Source organism: Oryctolagus cuniculus, chromosome 7 (assembly GCF_051225735.1).
Source record: "Oryctolagus cuniculus isolate XC-2025 breed Fujian yellow rabbit chromosome 7, ASM5122573v1, whole genome shotgun sequence".
Lineage (NCBI taxonomy): Eukaryota > Metazoa > Chordata > Mammalia > Lagomorpha > Leporidae > Oryctolagus > Oryctolagus cuniculus.
The window spans coordinates 105516992-105536044 of record NC_142873.1 but is presented as its reverse complement, the minus strand read 5'-3'; the positions used below and the strand labels follow the sequence as shown (position 1 = coordinate 105536044).

The 19053-nt window shown below is 42.2% G+C and overlaps 1 long non-coding RNA gene across 1 annotated transcript; it reads right to left on the bottom strand.

The window, feature by feature from the left end:
- Positions 1-17628: 17628 nt before the first annotated feature.
- On the bottom strand, positions 17629-19053 carry LOC149125670 (uncharacterized). Its single transcript, XR_016236745.1, has 3 exons — positions 18963-19053; positions 18730-18799; positions 17629-18371 (listed from the first exon to the last, which is right to left on the bottom strand). It is a non-coding gene; the product is annotated as an uncharacterized LOC149125670 (long non-coding RNA).

Sequence of the window (19053 nt, the reverse complement as noted above, 5' to 3'; positions counted from 1 at the left end):
ATATATTTGAATGTGTAGACGCTGAAAATGAAACAGTTACTGATGGACAGAGGCAGGGCCTGGCCCCGTACCCTAGCTGGGAAAGCCGCCACCTGACGCTGGCAGTCCATATGGGCACTGGTTCAACTCCCTGCTGCTCCACTTCCTATCCCGCTCCCTGCTAATGTTCATGGGAAAGCAGTGGAAGATGGTCCACATACTTGAGCCCCTGCACCCACGTGGGAGACCTGGAAGAAGCTCCTGGCTCCTGGCTTCAGCTGGCCCACCCCTGGATGTTGCAACACTTAGGGAGAGAACCAGTGCACAGGAGATCTCTTTCTCTCCATCTCTCCCTCTTTCTCTGTAACTCTGCCTTTAAAATACAGAAATAAATGTTTTTTAAAAAAAAGAGAGCAAAATGCTATTATACACGGGTTAAGTTCCTATATCTTATTATAAATACATTAGTGCTTATTTGAGTTAGGCTGGGATAAATTAAAGGACCATATATTATAGCTTTAGAGAAACTACTGAAAAATAAGGCAAAGAAATTCAGACATCAAGCCTAAAGAGGAATTAAAATGGAATACAAAAACTAATGCTTTTAGTACATGAAGGAACAAATGAGATATTCCTAAGTGAGATTAACAGAAAAAAGCAGTCAATAACAGAAAAAAGCATATCAATAGGCTTTGTATGAATGGACAAAATGCCCTAATCAAAAGTCAGAGATTGTCAGACTGCATACAAAAGCAATATTCAATGTATGGTTTCCATCAGAAACATACTTTAAATTCAAAAGCACAAATCATATCTACTGCATTTTTCATTTTGGTTTTTAGGTATTTAATTTGTAAAAGTTCCATTTGGATTTTTTTTTTACATTTTTAAATTCTCTCCTCATTGTGACTGTATTTTCTTCTACTTTTTGAATGTATAGAGCATATTTACAATGACTTTTTAAAAAATATTTATTTATCTATTTATTTATTTGAAAGGCAGCATTACAGGCAAAGAGGGAAAGACACAGAGATCTTCCATCAACAGGTTCACTCCCCAAATGGCTGCAACAGCCAGGGTTGGATCAGGCTGAAGTCAGGAACTAGGAACTTCATCCAAGTCTCCCACATGGGTGCAGGGACCCAAATACTTGGGTCATCTTCTGTTGCTTTCCCAGGCATGTTAGCAGGAAGCTGGATTGGAAGTGGAGCAGTCAGCACTGAACCTAGCACACATATAGGATGTAGGTATTGCATTAACCCACTATACCACAATACTGGTCTCTACAGTGACTTTTTATAATTAATTAATTAATTAATTTTGAGAGGCAGGGACGGACAGAGAAAGCTCCCATCCACTGGTACACTCCACAGATGCCCACAACAGCTGGCTCTGGGCAAGGCTAGAGCCAGGAACCAGGAACACAGTGCAGGGCTCTCTTGTGAATGGCAGGGACCCAACAATTTGAGGCTTCAACTGCTCCCTCCCAGAGTCAACATGAGCAAGAAGCTGGGATTTGGAGCAGAGCTTGCAATTGAACCCAAGCTCTCCAATAGGGAATAGTGGCATCCTAATGGGTGTGTCAACCACCAGGCCAAATGCCCTGTAATAACTGTTTTTAAGTTCTTATCCACAAGTTTTCATCAATGATATAATTTCTGTGTCTGTTTCTGATGACTGGGTCATGTGTATACTCTGGGTCATTATTTTTCTGGTTCTTTGCTTGCCTCATAACTATTTATTTTTAAATAAAATACTGGGCACTATGGATTTATGCTGCTGGTTGCTAGTTTTCTTTCTGGTAGGTAGTTAAGTGATTTGAATCACTAAATCCTTCCAAGCTTTCTTTCAAGCTGTGTCATTTTGGGGCCACTGCAGCCATAAGTAAAGTTCCAGGTCCAATACTCAGGTGTGTTACTTCTAAGGTTCCTACCTGTTTCTCCATACTTTTTAAGAACTTTGCACTCTGACCTCTCAGAACAAAGACACTGCCCAATCCTATGTGAGGTCCAGGAATTGCTCTGCCTATGCTTTTTCAAGTAGGTCTTTCATGACCTCAAGTAACTCCCCCTCACTGAAGCATAGATAAATACTCCCGCCATAGACACCAAGGCGGTCCCTCTGCAGATCCCTGGAGCTCTTCCTCCATACACAGTGCCAGGTTCTCTGAATACCAGAGTTCTGTGTCAGTGCATTCAGCCAAAGATAGAGCAATATAGTAAAAAAAAAAAAAAAAAATGCATCTGAACTGAGCATGTACAAACTTTTCCTGTCAGTAATTCTGAAACAATACAGTGTAACAACTATTTACATAGCATTCACATTTATGAAGTAGTTAAGTAATCTAGAGATGATTTAAAATCTATGCTAGGACGTGGCTAGGTTACATGCAAATATACTATTTTATAAGAGGAGGTTGGACATCCAGGGATTCTGGTGTATATGGGGGCTCTTGGAACCAGTACCCTGAGGATGTAGAGGGCTAACTGCACTCTTCCCTATATACTATGGCTGCCTTGCCCTCCCCCAGCTCCATGTATTTCTTCCAAGCAACGAGACCGCTACACTGTTTGGGGTCCCCCTTTCTGTTTCCCCTGAAGACTTCTTGCACCCTGTTAGTGTTCCTTCGTTCAGGCCCCACAGTCCTGCTCTGCCTGTTGTTCAAATTCTGAAAATCACTGTTCACAGATTTTTCCAGTTTCCTAATTGTTTAAGACAAAGGGATAAATTTACTATCCTTTCCAACATCTTGGGCAGAAGCTTTAGTTGACTTCTCTTTCTTTTTAAAAATACTTTTATGCCGGTGCTGCGGCTCACTTGGCTAATCCTCCGCCTGCGGCACCAGCACACCAGGTTCTAGTCCCGGTCGGGGCCCCAGATTCTGTCCCAGTTGCTCCTCTTCCAGTCCATCTCTCTGCTGTGGCCCAGGAGTGCAGTGGAGGATGGCCCAGGTGCTTGAGCCCTGCACCCGCATGGGAGACCAGGAGGAAGCACCTGGTTCCTGGCTTCAGATTGGCGCAGGGCACAGGCCGTGGCAGCCATTTGGGGGGTGAACCAATGGAAAAAGGAAGACCTTTCTCTCTCTCTCTCTCTCTCTAACTCTGCCTGTCAAAAAAAGTATTTTTATAATACAATACTTACATAGATCCACAAAAATATTTTATATTATTTTAAATGCATGGTAAACAATAAGTTATTTTAGTAATTTATTTTTTTCTTCATTCAGAGAAGTATTTATAAGATTTATTTTTGTTAATCTGGGTAACTATCATTCGTTCATTTTCACCAGCTTTGTTATGTAAGTATACCAAGATTCACTTATCTTTTCCTTTGTCAGTGTCTGAATTGCTTAGTTCAGTGCTATGAAGAACAAAGTTTAGTGCCCCCAGAAGTATTCTTAAACATGTTTCCTAGTAGACATATATAAGAAGTTTTGTATAGGGATATATATTCTATATAGTAGTGAAATCACTGGGCTTTGGGGAAGATAATATCTACTTTTTAGCATCCTTTTTATTTTTATTTATTTATTGATTGATTGATTTATTGATTTTTAACTTTTATTTAATAAATATAAATTTCCAAAGTACAGTTTATGGATTACAATGGCTTTTTCCCTCCATAACTTCCCTCCCACCTGCAACCCTCCCATCTCCAGCTCCCTCTCCCATTCCATTCACATCAAGATTCATTTTCAATTATCTTTATATACAGAAGATCAATTTAGTATATATTAAGTAAAGATTTCAACAGTTTGCATCCACACAGAACACAAAGTGTAAAATACTGTTTGAGTACTAGTTATAGCGTTAATTCACATTGTACAACACATTAAGGACAGATCCCACATGAGGAGTAAGTGCTCAGTGACTCCTGTTTATTTTTATTTTTATTTTTAATAGAAAACTTTTAAGGCTAATTTCAGTTCCTCAATTCCTTCATCAGCAACTCAGAGTCTTTACACAAATCATTTCACTTACTTGGAACACTTTCCCACTGGCCACTGGTCAAAGCTTGCCCATTATACTTTTTAGATGTTACCCTGATATCCCTTCCAGGGGGAGACCTTCTCTGACTACCCACTTGAAGTCAGGTTGTCATCTATTCTTCAACATAGCACTGAGTTCATTTATTGTCTCTCGCTCACCAAGCTGTAAGGTTCATGGGGGTAGAAACAGTTGTCTGTCCTGTTGAACATTATTTATTTAATATCTATCTCAATGCCTCAGATGCTGTAAGTATTTAAAAACATGTTTTATAGGGGCCAGCACTGTGCATAGCAGGTAAAGCCGATGCCTATGGCACCATCATCTCATATGGGTTCTGGTTCGAGTCCCAGCTGCTCCACTTTAGATCTGCCTGGGAAATCAGTGGAGGATGGCTCAAGAGCTTGGGTTCTCCATACTCACATGGGAGACCCAGAAGAAGTTCTTGGCTCCAGGCTTCAGATCAGCTCACCTCTGGCTGTTGCAGCCATTTGGGGAGTGAAACAGCTGGTGGAAGATTTCTCTGTCTCTGCCTCTCTCTCTCTCTCTTTAACTCTGCCTTTCAAATAAATAAATCTTTATAAAAATCATGTTTTATGGATGAATGAATAACTAAGCAAGGTAATAAAAGGTATTATTATCTCCATTTTACATATGAGGGTAAGCTATTGGCCATCTCTTATCTAGCTTACTAACTATATATACTTTATAGATTGTTGCCCTATCACACAAGGGTTTCTATGCAGGGTGGAGGAATACTTAGATATATTTCACCAACTAAACTCAGACTATTCCAGACTCAAGATTAGCCTTACTTATGCTTTAACATAAACTAGACTGAGTTGTTACTATGAACTATGTCCTTAAATCTTGGTGTACTCGATGTCTAGCAGAGTATCTGACAGTGAAAACTCAAATCCTATTAGATGAATGAAAAATGGTAGTAGCTGGGTCATGAGAGGAGACATTATTTCACCTTGAAGGTAAAATAATACCACTGAGATTATATGCACAAACTTTTCACATACTATACATGGATATATGTAGATGCACATATGTGCATACTTGTATACTTATATATGGATGAAGTAAAATGATTTAATAGCATATTCCAAAGACTGTTTCAGAAAATATGTACTATAAGTTATAAGAAAGTTAAATTACATATCAAACCAGCATATGCTGGTCCAGAAGATTATTAAAGCCATGGAATTGTTGATAGAATTCTTTCATATAGTAGAAACAAATACAACCACATACTACATACCCACACATCCCAAAAAGAATTCCAATGAATGCAATAATGGTAGTGACATGAAAGCAAAACTAAACTGTAAGAGATAGCAACAAAATGTCAGTTGTTATTATAGAGGGCCCTATAAGATCATGACTAAATACAAGGGCAGGTGTTCCAGGGTAGGTGTTCAACCTACCAGGTAAGACAACTGCATCCCATATTGGAGTACTTGAGTTCAGTTTCCAGTTCTGTCTACTGACTCCAGCTCCCTGCTGATACAGAACCTGGGAGGTAGCAAGTGATGATTCAGGGAATCTGGTCCTGCCATCCACGTGGGAGACCTAGACTGAGTTCATGGCTCTCAACTCTTCCACGTCCCCAACACCTCTTTGCAGATATTTAAGGAGTGAACCAGCAGACAGAGTGTGCTTCTCTTTCTCTCTCTGCGTGTGTGTGTGTGAGAGAGAGGGGGGGGGGGAGGGAGAGAGAAAATTGCCTCTCAATAAATAAACCCTTAGAAAAAAATTAAAGGTCCTTTCTGCGAATAAGGGGCAGCTGGGTGGGAGTGGGAGAGTCTTGAGGCCCAGAGGTCTTCCTGTGTTTACAAAGGAATGAATTAAGGAAACAATAAATAATGGAGCAGCAAAGGAAGAAGAATTATTGAGTATCCTCTCTGATTTTTCTTTGATTTCTATTCTCATGTTCCTAATGTCTCTTTTTCTTAGGGCTGCATTGTAGTTTCATTGTTGCTTTTGAAACAAAATGCCCAAGTAACATAATCATACAAATAAAAAATTAAGCATTAGAAGCTATGACAAAAGTATCACATTGGCATAAATCCTTAGTGGCCACGCATTTTGATAAGGATCAATAGGTCTTGTGAAGCTTCCTTTCTTCTTTCAATTCCCAATGATTAAGGATCAGCTATTTATTAGGAACTGTGCTAAATATTAATAATATAGTCATAACATTATCAGTTCAAGTTGTTTTTATTCTGAATCCTTTCCCCTTACCCCTGAGCTCACCAATGTGACTGTGAGAAGAATATTAACACAAACAAAACTCTTTCATACTGATCTAGGACCATTGTCAGTCTTTATAATGACAGGAAGTCAAAGGGTGGGGAGAATGTCAGAAAGCCACAAAGACAAAACAGACAAACCCATAAGGAAGAGGGAAATGGTTCAGCAATGCAACACAAATTTTACTTCTCGTCTCAGTATCTTCACTGATTCTTTTAATCTTTCTAGGCACTGTCTGAGAAATCTGTTTTTGGTCTTTTCACTCAATAATGAAACAACAATTGCCAGCTACTTCAGTTTTCTTTTTGGTATATAATAAGAACCTGAATACGGCTTGGCTTGAGTGTCTTGAGATACCTAAACTCTCTTACATGTTGTACACTGATCTCATGCATGGACCCCATTGGATTTTTTCCATTCAAATTTCCTTTGTCCCATCCTTGGTAGTTATTTTAAATAAATTTTCCCTTAATATCTTGTATACTATCTGAAGTATCTTTAGAATCAAAGAAATGTAAATGCCTCTACTATTACACTAAATGTATTGAGGGAACAACCTCGTTTCATTTGTTCTTTATGAAACACAGATTCTCACAAGATTCTATAATCCATGAGATTAAAAGGATAATGATTGAATTACAAGTGTCATTTATATATGTTTTAATGGATTTTATTTATATGATTAGTAAGTCTGGGTAATTACTTTTTTTAAAAAAAAAACTATTTTATTTATTTTAAAGGTAGAGGTAGAGAGAGAGAGGTAGGGAGAGAGAGAGAGATCTTCTATCCACTGGTTCACGTCTCAAACAGCCGTAATGGCTGGGGCTGGGGCTAGAATTCCATTCAAGTCTCCCATATGGGTGGCAGGGGCCCAAGTACTTGAGCCAATCTCTGCTGCTCTCCCAGGCGCATTAGCAAGGAGCTGGATTGGAAGTGGAGCGGCTGGGACTCAAACTGGTGCTCATGTGAGATGGCAGCATCACAGGCAGCAGCCAACCTATTGCACCACGTCACCAGCCCCTTTATTTTTAATAATAACCCAAGTTTCAGAGCCCCTTCCACCTAGTTACAGACAAGAGACCTATTTGAAATATCTATAAAAATATGTGTCAATATATTTAGATCTAAAAATATTCCAATTTGTTTCTTCCAATAATTTTCATGCTGCTTGATATATGACAAGCAGAATGGTGAAAGGTTCAAAAAGCCCCCTGAAAGTCTTTCTGTAGGGATCCATCCAGCTCACAGCATGAAACAATATAGCTACATAAATTATTAACACCACTTTAATTCTGGGCCTGAAACTGTAGTGTGAAGCAGACTGTTTTACTATGTAAGCCACACCATGGGAGCACGTTAAGCACCTCTGGATGTTGTTCTAGTTCTCTGGGCACTTAGCACAGCGCCTCTGAGCACAACAGGCTCGGTTATACATGTTTTATTTGCTGGGTCCAGATCGCTTGGGTGCCATTTGATATCCTAAATCATTAATAGGTAAAGTGGGGTTCTTAGTTCAACCCAACAAGCATTTATGGAGCACCTACTATGTAATATGATCTGCTACTCCCAGGCTTAAAATCTTTCAATTATTCCCTATGGCTTTTAGGATAAAATGTAAGCTTCTTAATTCAGATATGAGACCTTACGTAATCCATCAATAATGGCAGATGTGTGATGTGCAACCTCACGCCCTGCCTTCTTCCACAACAAATGAAAGTAATGTACACATTTCTTCCCCACAGAGATTGGACATGGCTTCAGATCCTTCACAACACACTGTGCAGGCAGCCACCACCAGTAGATCATAGTGAAAATCTATCTGCTATTCGTACCCGACTTTGCTGCCTCCAAGAACATCACCAAACCATTTGCTCCGGTCATGTAGAATGACATACAGGTCCCTAAATATGCAAGACTTTTCCCCACCTTTATGCTCCATCTTCCTAGAATGATCTTCCACCTTTTCTATACTTAGCAAACTCTTACTCATCCTGTATACTCAGATCAATTTCATCCCCATGGGCTGATCCAGACACCTTTCTTCTGTGCTCTGTAGGCACCTTGAACTGAGCATTTTATCACCCTAGACCATAAGTGTTAATTGCAATCCCTCTCCCTTATTGCCTTTAAATTCCTTAAGATCAAAAGTTTTGTCTTGTTTTGTGTCTCAGGCAGCTAGCAAAGAGTCTGGTGCACAATTAGTAGTTAATAAATTTCCAAGAATACCTGTACTGGGTACTGTACTAGGTTCAAGGAACACAAAGAGAATAATGCATAAGAACAGGAAATATTTATTCAGCAATTACTGTGTACTCTGCTCCAACCATGTATGTAAGTGGATTAATTCATTTAAATCTCTCAGCACCAAGCCTTCAAGGTAGATTGTATGATTATTTTACTATATTAAGTAAGAAAATGAAGACACACAGAGGCCAAGTGACTTCTCCAGGGTCACACTTAAACAGGTAGTCTTTTTTTATTTTAAATATTTAAAAATTTTTTCTTAACTTTAATTTCACTTGAAAGGCAGAGAGAGAAATGAAAGATATAGCTTCCATCTTCCAAATGTGCACAACAACCAGAGCTGAGTTAAGGCAAAACCAGAAGATGGAAACTCAATCTAGGGTTCCCTCGTGGCTGGCAGGGACTCATGTACTTGAACCATCACCTACAGTGTCCTAGTGTGCATATTAGCAGTAAGCTGGACGGGAAGCAGAACTGAGACTTGAACCCAGGCACTCTAATACAGGATGTAGGTGTTCCAAGCAGTGGCTTAACCTCCGAACCAAACACTCACTCCCAGGTAGTCTTGTTCTTAAGTTTCTACCCATTCTATTCCACTACTTAGAACCTGCATAGACCCTATCCTCAAGGAGTTCAAAGACTGATAGAAGATGGGGCCAGCACTGTAGCATAGTAGGTTAACCTTCTGCATGTGGCACTGGCATCCCATATGGGAGCTAGTTCATGTCCCAACTGCTCCTCTTCATTTATTTTTAAAGATTTATTTATTTATTTGAAAGGCAGAGTTATAGAGAGGCAGATGCAGAGAGACAGAGAGAGAGAGAGGTGTCTTCCAACCACTGGTTCACTCCCCAAATGGCTGCAACAGCTAGAGCTGGGTCAAACCGAAGCCAGGAACCAGGAGCCAGGAGCTTCTTCCAGGTCTCCCATGCAGGTGCAGGAGCTCAAGGGCTTGGGCCATTTTCCACTGCTTCCCTAGGACATAGCAGCGAGCTGGATCGGAAGTGGAACATCTGGGACTCGAACTGGCACCCATATAGGATGCTGGCACTGTGGATGGCGGTTTTACTGCTACACCACAGCATCAGCCCCTGCTCCTCTTCTGAACCTGCTCCCTGCTATGGCCCAAGAGAGCAGCAGAAGATGGCCCAGGTGCTTGGGCCCCTGCACCCACATGGGATACCCAGAAGAAGCTCCTGGCTCCTGGATTCAGATCGGCGCAGCTCTGGCTGTTGTGGGTATTTGGGGAGTGAACCAGCAGATGGAAGACTTTTCGCGTCTATCTCTACCTCTCTCTGTCTATAACTCTCTCAAATAAATAAATAAAATATTTAAAAAGAGAAAAAAAAGTGGATAGAGAAAGCAGACTAGTACGTGGTTAATCACATATAATGCAGAAAGACTACAGTAGGCATATATGCAAAATAAAAGGGGAGCCCAGAGGATGGAGTGATGAACACGGGTGGGGCAGTGGAGGGACATGATTTCCAGGCTGCTTCACTAAAGAAATGGTATTCAAATGAGGTCTGAAAGACAAGGAAGGGCATGCAAAACACAGAGAAGGGAAAGCTAAGTGCAAGCGACACACAAAGAAGTGAAGCAGCATGGTGTCTGTGCACCAGAGCTGGCTACACAATTTGCAGTGCAAAATGAAGATGTGGGAACCCTTGTGCATAAATTATTAAGAACCTCATAACAGTTTTAGCACAGCGTTAAACCGAATGAGGACTCCTTCGAGGCTCAGGGCCCTGTCACTCCCATGAAGCCAGACCTGCTGGGCACTATCAAGGCTTTCGTGATACAGGAACAAGAAGTACCTGGGGAAGAAGTACTTGATAAGGCAGGAAATGACACTAGTGAGGTCAGGAGAGGCCAGATCGTGCTAAGTAGCCTGGACTTTGTCCCATAGTTAACTAAAAACTATAAAAGTGTTCTCGATAGGATGCAATCTGATTGGATTCATTTGTAAAAAGATACTCCTGGTAGTTCTACTGGGAGTAGACAGGAGGACAAGAGAGGAAAACAGGAACAGCAAGCACATCAGCAGTGGTAATTGTACCAGCCAGAGAGGTTGAAGCCTTGAACTTGGCCTTTTCTGTGGGGACATACAAGAAAGACAGACCTAAGAAATGAACAGGAGGTAAGTTTTGCAGGAATTAATTCCTAAGGTAAGATACCCAAAGAGCCCAAAAGGAAAGCGACTTGGACCGAAGGTTCAACCAACAGCATGGGGTTCAAGAGAAAACCAGCAGTTTGCTTCAGGCTGCCAGTACAATTAAAAGAGATTCTTAATACAATTACTCAGCATCATTTATATCAGAACATCCCCATCCTGGAGAAGCCTAATGCAAAACTACAAAAAGGAAGCTGTTGTGCAAATTTCCACTTCTGTACCTCCCACAAGCAAAGAAGCACAAGAAGAGTCTATTTGTTTGTCTCTTGATCTCCTTCCAAAGGACCATGGCTTTTTGGGTCATTTGAGCTTTTCCCATGAAATAGAAAGAAATGATCCTTATACCCTTCAGACAAGATTTCTCAAGTTCCAAAATGTTCCCAGGAAGCTTCCTGAGTTCTCTTTGGTGTGCTGGCACTATTTGAACGTGCTCTTGAATATAATAAAGATAAAACTAAACAACACATTAGTGCTCTGGAAGTTTTAGGTAAATACAGCAATATCAGTTTCATTGATATGAAGACAGTAAACACTTAGATCCTGGGAAACTGACGTTGGTTCACACAACTAAATTACTTCTTCTTAACCCTGTAAAGGTGTGTTCTTCTATCCAGTTTTTCCATCTATTTGTGGATACTCTCCTAATTGTGCTAACTTCCTTTTCATCTCTTTGTTGAGAAAATTTGGCAAACTAGAATATCGTCATACAGAAATTTAAATAGTTGAAATATGGACTTGCTCATGACTCATAATTATCTTTGTCAAATAACAGTTTTTTAAGATGGGAACGTGGCAGATTGTACTACAGTTCATTTTCTGGTTCCAGTGATAATTCACTTTTTGAACTTTCATTTACTATTCTAAGTGTTTCTAAAGAGAAACACTTTCCTATCAGATGGCTGAGAGGTGGTACAGGTGTGATGCTGGACAAGTCATTTAACAGCTCTCACCTTCAGTTACTCTGGATATAAAACAGGCTTTATAACTGCAGTCAGGCTAATGGAGGACTGAAAGATCTCATGGAGGTAGAAAACAAATCCTCAGTAAAGTCAGCTTCTTGGGTAGCCTGTGTATGTCTTGAGTAACAGACATTAAAGGATATCTGAAGCCTGTATAATTCTCTTCCAAATGTAACTGATTGATTAGTTTCCAAGGAAAGTTTCTTCCCTTTGGGTACAACTAAGTGGGAAGCTTCTAGTGACTCCAGCATCAGACACAGAGTCCCTGAGACCTGGAATCAGCTCTCCCAGGTCAGATCCTGAGAGGTCAACACCAACATTGGGAAACTCAAGATCTTCATTCTTTAAGCCATGGGAAACTCTTCCCTTGCCTTCTTCCCATGGGTTGCATTTGCCTTCCCATTCGGTGGTTCAGTAATTTCTATAGAAGTCTTCCCTAGTGCTCCCTACCAGATCCCCCTGCTATAAACCCTCACAATAGCCTGTAATTGTTTCTTTGTAGAACTTACCATAGTCATAACTGAGCAGTTAATTTTGTGCTTAGTTATTTCAAGTATGTGTGTCTTCAGTGTTAACTGCATTGGAATTCTGTTTTATTCATCACCGCAGAGCCAGCACATGGTGTATTACCTGATACATAAGCACATAGTAGGTGCTTAACAACTATGCATGACTAAATGAATGAAAAGATGTTGAGCTCTTGGTAACTGATTTAGGTAAATACACATATCATTCATAAATATGAATAATGTGGGTTATTTGGCTTTGTTCATATGTGTACACTTCAAATTGAGGGACACTATAGTCACACAGAAGGCGATTTGTGATTGGGAGTCAGTACAGTACACTCACTGAATTGCTTTATCATGGTGGGGATGAATTTGTGCAGATCTAATCACACTCTTTCCCTTAATAACTGCTGTGTCCATGTTATTATTGCATATACATTTACAACTTGGTGAGAACATCCCTCAAAAATGTCATGTCCACACAGATTGAGCAAGTAAGAAAAGGAATAGAAATGAGAGAAATACTTCCCCCATCCGATGTGGCATTACCACTAAGCCAAGCTGTAGAACTGAGTGCTTGAGAGGGACTCCCTGAGTCCAGGATTCCCACCAGTGGAACCAGTGAGTGGGGAAAGCAACTGATATTGAGAAACTACCACGTGGAAGACATCGAATCTGCTGACACTGATCCTCCAATTAAGGTGAAGAGACTGAGGTTCAGATAAGTAACTTTCAAAGACCACAGAGTTAGTGCCCCAAACAGAAACTACTGTAAGACTATTCTCTCTTGCGCGGGGAGGCAGCTTGTCAGGTTTCCCCACCCAGCAATAAACCTTCTCCCTTACTCTGGTGTTTGGTGTGTTTGGTGGTGGCCTTTCCTTTCATTGGTGCCGAAACCTGGTACCAGGCTCTCCTGTCGACCTTGCTCTCCCCTCAGGGATGTGAGCTGCTTTGGGACCCTGGACTTCTGCCAACCACAGAACTCACCCCCAGACCTCCTTCTTCACTACCAAATGCTCTGCGATCTCCATGCACACACCGGCCCTCCAAAATTCCTGAATGTTTACGGGAAGTGATAATGGAATGAACCAAACCATTCACCAACCAGGTGCTCAACCAAATGCTATCACCAGGATATACTCGGCTCCCCATCCAGGACATCATGTCTTTAGACATCGCCCCATGGCAGCCGAGAGTAACTCGTCACCCCATGTCAGCAGGAAGCAGCTCTAGAAGATAGATCATTGTCCCTCCACCCCTCCTGGACTTTTTGTTGCCAATGTAATCCCATATAACACTTATTTTATAAAAAAAAAAAACAAAAGGGGGGAATGTTAGTAAAATGGTACCATCTTCCTAAGCACAGCCTGGCTTACTAGAAGTCAAGTGACCAAATGGCCCAATCACAAGTGTCAGCTCCACCCACAGCCTAACAGGATTTGCTGCTCCCGCTTCCTTATCTCTGCAAAGCTAGATAGGACCTGTTCTCCTAGCATAGGCTGCTACACAGGGAGGCAGCCTGTTGGGTTTCCCACACCGGACAATAAACCTTTTCCCTTAAAAAAAAAAAAAAAAACTATAAGCAGAGAGCACCAAAATAAATAAACAAACGAACACACAAACACGAAATCCACCAAAACATACCAAAGAAAGAAAATGTGGGGGAAACAGAGAACAATATGATGAGTCTATGCCTCAAGGCCCAAGGGCAGCCTCCCTACTCCAAGAAATAACAATTCAACAAGTGGCTCTGTGGCCCATTCAATCCCCTAACATACATCCCCTTCCTCCAAAAAGGCAGACTCCAGGTATGTGAGGATTTGGGAGGTGGGAAGAAAAGTCTTCCTACCTTACAGCCACAATTATCTATAACTATCTTAGAAAATGTGGGGAGCAAACCGGACTAGACTGAGTTACTGGAATTAAGACTTATTCTATGCATCTGCTCTCCCACAATATGGCGCTGGGAGAGAAGTAAACAGCTTCCACACAGCTGCCTCCAGTTCAACCAATAAACTGTAGGACTTGCTACTGATTGGAGGAGAGCAGCGTACTCGGCGTGTGGGCAGCCGAGTTGGGATTGGCGGAGGAGGACTATAAAGGAGGAGAGAGACGGCATTCACCAGGAACATCTATGGGGAACATCTAAGGGAACCCGTGCAGCCCCCGGGAATGCCGGCCGGTGGTGTGCCGCTCCCCTGCGGAAGTGGGGAATGCGGCCAGGGGGAACTGCCCTTCCACGGAGGTGGAAGGGTCAGTAGCCAACCCGGGAAGAACCAACAGCAAACTCGGGGAGGGCCGAGCAGACGAAAGAACAGCGCAGGGTTTAGTGTCGTTCCTCCACGAAGAGGGGGAGCGACATAATGGTGCCGTGACTCGGATATGAAGCCTAGGCAGGGCTTAGTGTCGTTCCTCCACGAAGAGGGGGAGCGACAGAAAAGATGATACTTGGAAAGGATATAAGGGTTGGTAGCAGAAAGGGAGGAACATGGGTAAGAGGAAGAAGAAATACCCACAAGAACAGGTTGTGAGCACCAGACAATCATTCTGAGTTACCCTTCTGCCCCGCACCAGCCAAATCACTTCCTTTGCCCTCAGGTATGTGATGGACACTTTATAGATCCATAGCTTGAACTGTGGCCAACCGACGTTTGTTTGGATCAATCGATGAGCATGGTCTCTTTTGCATAATGATCTGAGAGAAAAAAATTAAGTGATTCTATCATCATCCGAGGAGTTCATGCCAGGACCTAGGGTCACATTGGACACCTCTGTACATTTGTTCTTCATGGCTGGTCATTTGTCAAGACTCGGTGCTATCTCTTTTTCTTTTTTTTTAAGACTTATTTATTTTGGAAGTCAGAGTTAAAGAGAGGGTGAGACACAGAGAGAGAGAGGAAGAGAGAAAGAAAGAGAATCTTTCATCTGCTGGTTCACTCACCAGATGGTCTCAACAGCCAGACCTGGGCCAGACCAAAGCCAGGAGTCAGAAGTTTCTTCTGGGTCTCCTACATGGCTAGCAGGGGCCCAAACACTTGGACCATCTTCTGCTGCTTTTCCCAGGCCATTAGGAGGGAGCTGGATCAGAAGTGGAGCAGCCGGGACATGGGATGCTGGCCTGATGTTGCAGGCAGCAGCTTTACCCACTCTGCCACAATGCTAACCCAAATCAATGCTACCTCTGATATGGCTTCAGGCTCAGCACTCTCCTTGCTCTTTAAGCCCTCACAGACTTATTCTATCTGCCTCTGGAATACTGTTAACATCAGTCTTCCCGCAGGATACCATTGTTAGTTCCTTGAAGTTAAAGACCCTGCTATCATTCTACCATTATACCTCAGGCTTTAGCAAGATCCCTGGCATGCAGTAAGGACTCAGTAAATGCTTGCTGGAAGAGTAAATAAATGCTTGTTGACTAACTGAATAAATAGTGTCAACTTACTCGGACCATAAATATTTACTGAGTCAGTCCTCTGCTAGGGAACGTGTGAGGCACTGAACATACAATGAATAAGATAAACATAGTGCTTGGCCTCTTGAAGTTTATAATCTAATAAACTTTTCCCCTTTTGCTACTGGAATGAAGTAATGGATCTAAGATCTCATGAACTCTGACATGATTATGTTGCTTTTCTCAGTTCGTTTGGGCTACATGATTTAACTCTTAAGTGTTGTCTCCTAATCTGTCCATTGTTTTTCTCATCTCACACTGACAAGGTAAGATACTTGAGGGCAGGGAATTATTTCAACTTGTGGGTGTGTATCCTACCTAAGTTTATATAGAAGCTTCTTTTTAAAATCTGCTGAGTTTTTCAATCAGAAAGTGATTGGGGGTGGGGCATTGTGGCGTGGCAGCTTGGGATATCTGAGTCCCGTCAGAGTGCCTGGGTTGAGTCCCAATTATTCAGTTTCTGATCCAGCTTCCTGCTAATGTGCACCCTGGGAGACAGCAGGTGGTGGCTCAAGTACTGGGGATCTTGCCATCCATGTGGAAGACCCAGATGGAATTCCTGGCTCATGGCTTTGGTCTGGTCCAGCCCCAGCTGTTGCTGGCATTTGAGGAGTAAAATAGGGGATAGAAGATCTCTATTTCTCTCTCTATATTTCTCTCTCTCTCTCTCTCTCTCCTTCCTCCCTTTCAAACAAATAAAACACTGCTACATGGCACAGTGTTCAGTCTAGTGGTTAAGATGCCTGTATTCCATATCACAGTGCCAGATTTCAATTCCTGGCTCTAGCTGCTGATTCCAGCTTCATCCCTATGCAGACCCTGGAGGCTCAAGTTATTGGTACCTGCCATGGGAGGCCTGGATTACATTGCCAGATCCTGCTTTGGCCTGACCCAACTCTAGCCATTATGGGCATTAAAGGAGTAAAACATCCGGATAAGTACCTTTTGAGTAAATAAAAATATTTAAATTTAAAAATAAGTGATATATGACAAGAATCAAAACAGTGGTTACTGGGGCCGCTGCTGTGGTGCAGCAGGTTAGAGCCCTGGCCTGAAGCTCCAGCATCCCATATGGGCACCGGTTCTAGTCCCAGCTGCTCCTCTTCCGGTCCAGCTCTCTGCTATGACCTGGGATAGCAGTAGAAGATGGCCCAAGTCATTGGGCCCCTGCACCCACGTGGGAGACCTGGAAGAAGCTCCTGGTTTCGGATCGGCACAGCTCCAGTCATTGCAGCCATCTGGGGACTGAACCAGTGGACAGAAGACCTTTCTCTCTGTCTCTCCCTCTCATTGTCTGTAACTTCACTTCTCAAATAAATAAATAAATAAAATCTTTACAAAAAAAAAAAAAAACAGTGGTTACCTATGGGATGCAGGGATTGACTAGATGGGGCAGGAGAGAGCTTAATGGGTAATGGAAATGTTATAGCTTAATTGTTGATATATCTTCATGGGGGTTAAATCTTTCTTTCCAAAAAGATCTATTTACTTATTTATTTGAAAGGTACACACACACACACACACACAGAGAGAGAGAGAGAGAGGGAGAGAGAGGAGAAAGAAATCTTCCATCCACTCCCTGTAATAGCTGGCACTGGGACAGGCTGAAACCAGGAGGAAGAGGAAGGAACTCCATTCACATGAGAGGCAGGGGTCCACATAATTGGTCCACCTTCTCTTGTCTTCCCAGCACATAAGCAGGAGGCTGGTGCAGAGGTAGGGCAGCTGGGATTCACACGTGCACTCCAATGTGGGATGCCAGCATCCTGAGAGGTGGCTTAACCTGCTGCACCGCAACACTGGCCCTCGGCTTTCTATCTTGACTGGGTTGTATGTGCAAATACATTTGTCAAAAGTTATACACTTTTGACTTGTGCATTTCACTGAATATAAATTTTAAATCACTTAAAAATATTTTAAAGTAATTCATGTTTATTAAATAAAACATTGCCAAATTAAAGATAAGCAAAAATAAGAACATCAAAATTATCTGTAATCCTATCATTCAAAGAGGAACTCCCAAATTTGTCCTTCCAAATTAATTTTTTATGCACACAGTTTGTAGTCATACAGCACATAGTACCCTCAAATTCTTTCAAGTAAACTATACCAAGGACTTACAGAAAAGGTTTGCTATAATCACTTCTTAGAGAATTAACTTGTCAACCTACATAAAAACCAGGATCCTAAATTTGTTTCTAAAACATCTAGAGCCGATGATATCCGTCATCGCCACCACTGACAACTGGATGTTAGCTGTCAGCCGGCAAGAGCTTCCTTGACCAAGCATGATCTTCAGGCTACGGCGCTAAGATCGCTAAATCTTAACTATGGTCAGGAACAGTAAATCTTCAAGCAGACACCAGATTTACAATCACCTTCTGTTCAGAAGAACACTCCACTGACAAAGCACACTGAGCATCATCTTGGAATTCATTCTTCTGTCCCCTTCAGATTATTAAGCTGTTATAAGATCCAATTTATAACGTGTTACTATTCAATTTATTGCTGAATTTGTGTAGATCCTAATTCAATACAGGGACCCACGTAATTGTGACATCCTCATAAAATCCACCACAGTGTGAGCTATACACACAAATCTCACATTTATACCAGGAATTCAAACTACATCAAACTTAAGGCATAGGATTTGAAGCTAACAAAAACACAGTCCGCTTCCATCATGTCCAAAACATCTACCGCTGAATCCAGTCCACCTCGAAGGCTGCACACGGGTAAATAGTCTAGCGGGAACTTGTGAGTTTCCTGATGGTGGTGGTACAGAGACCCAGACTGAAGAAGTATTTGGATCTACCCAGAAAAATGAGAAAAGCAAGGATGAGAAGCCAAGGTCTGTGAGCAAGAGAAACATCGCTGGCTTTACACTTTTGGCAAGCGATGAAAGGCAGCCTCAGTGACAGCAGCCAGATGGAGATCAAATGACAACTGTGAGTTCATAATGGTCTCCAGCATTCTGGCAAGCTCGGGGGCACTAGGGGAAGTGGGAGGGGTCAGCTTTACTGGTACTACGAGCCAATCTGGTGCACATCAGCGTTATCTGACGTCAAGGCAAACCAGCTCCGGGGCGCTGCGTCGGCACCCTGGCCTGCCTCTGAGCCTGCCCTGAGCCCCCACCCCTGCCATTTACGGGAGTCACCAGTTAATTTACAGCAGGAGGACCCAGATGTGGAGGCTGCAGTCACAGATTCTGAAAGGAGCTCACAAATGCAGGAAGCTCTCTGAGGATAAAAGGAAAGACAAGGTTATTCCGCAGTGAATTTGAGAAACTCATTGTTCCGGATTTAGTGCGCGCGTGCACACACACACACACACACACACACACAGGAAGGGTCTGAATAACATGAAGGCCAGTTCCTCAGCATGCAGAAAGTCATCACTCACATTTTCAAAACGGCCTAAAGATCTACAGAACACAAATGGAGAAGGCTCTGTTCGTCGGTGAAAAGGCGCATGTACCTATCTCAGGTGAGGC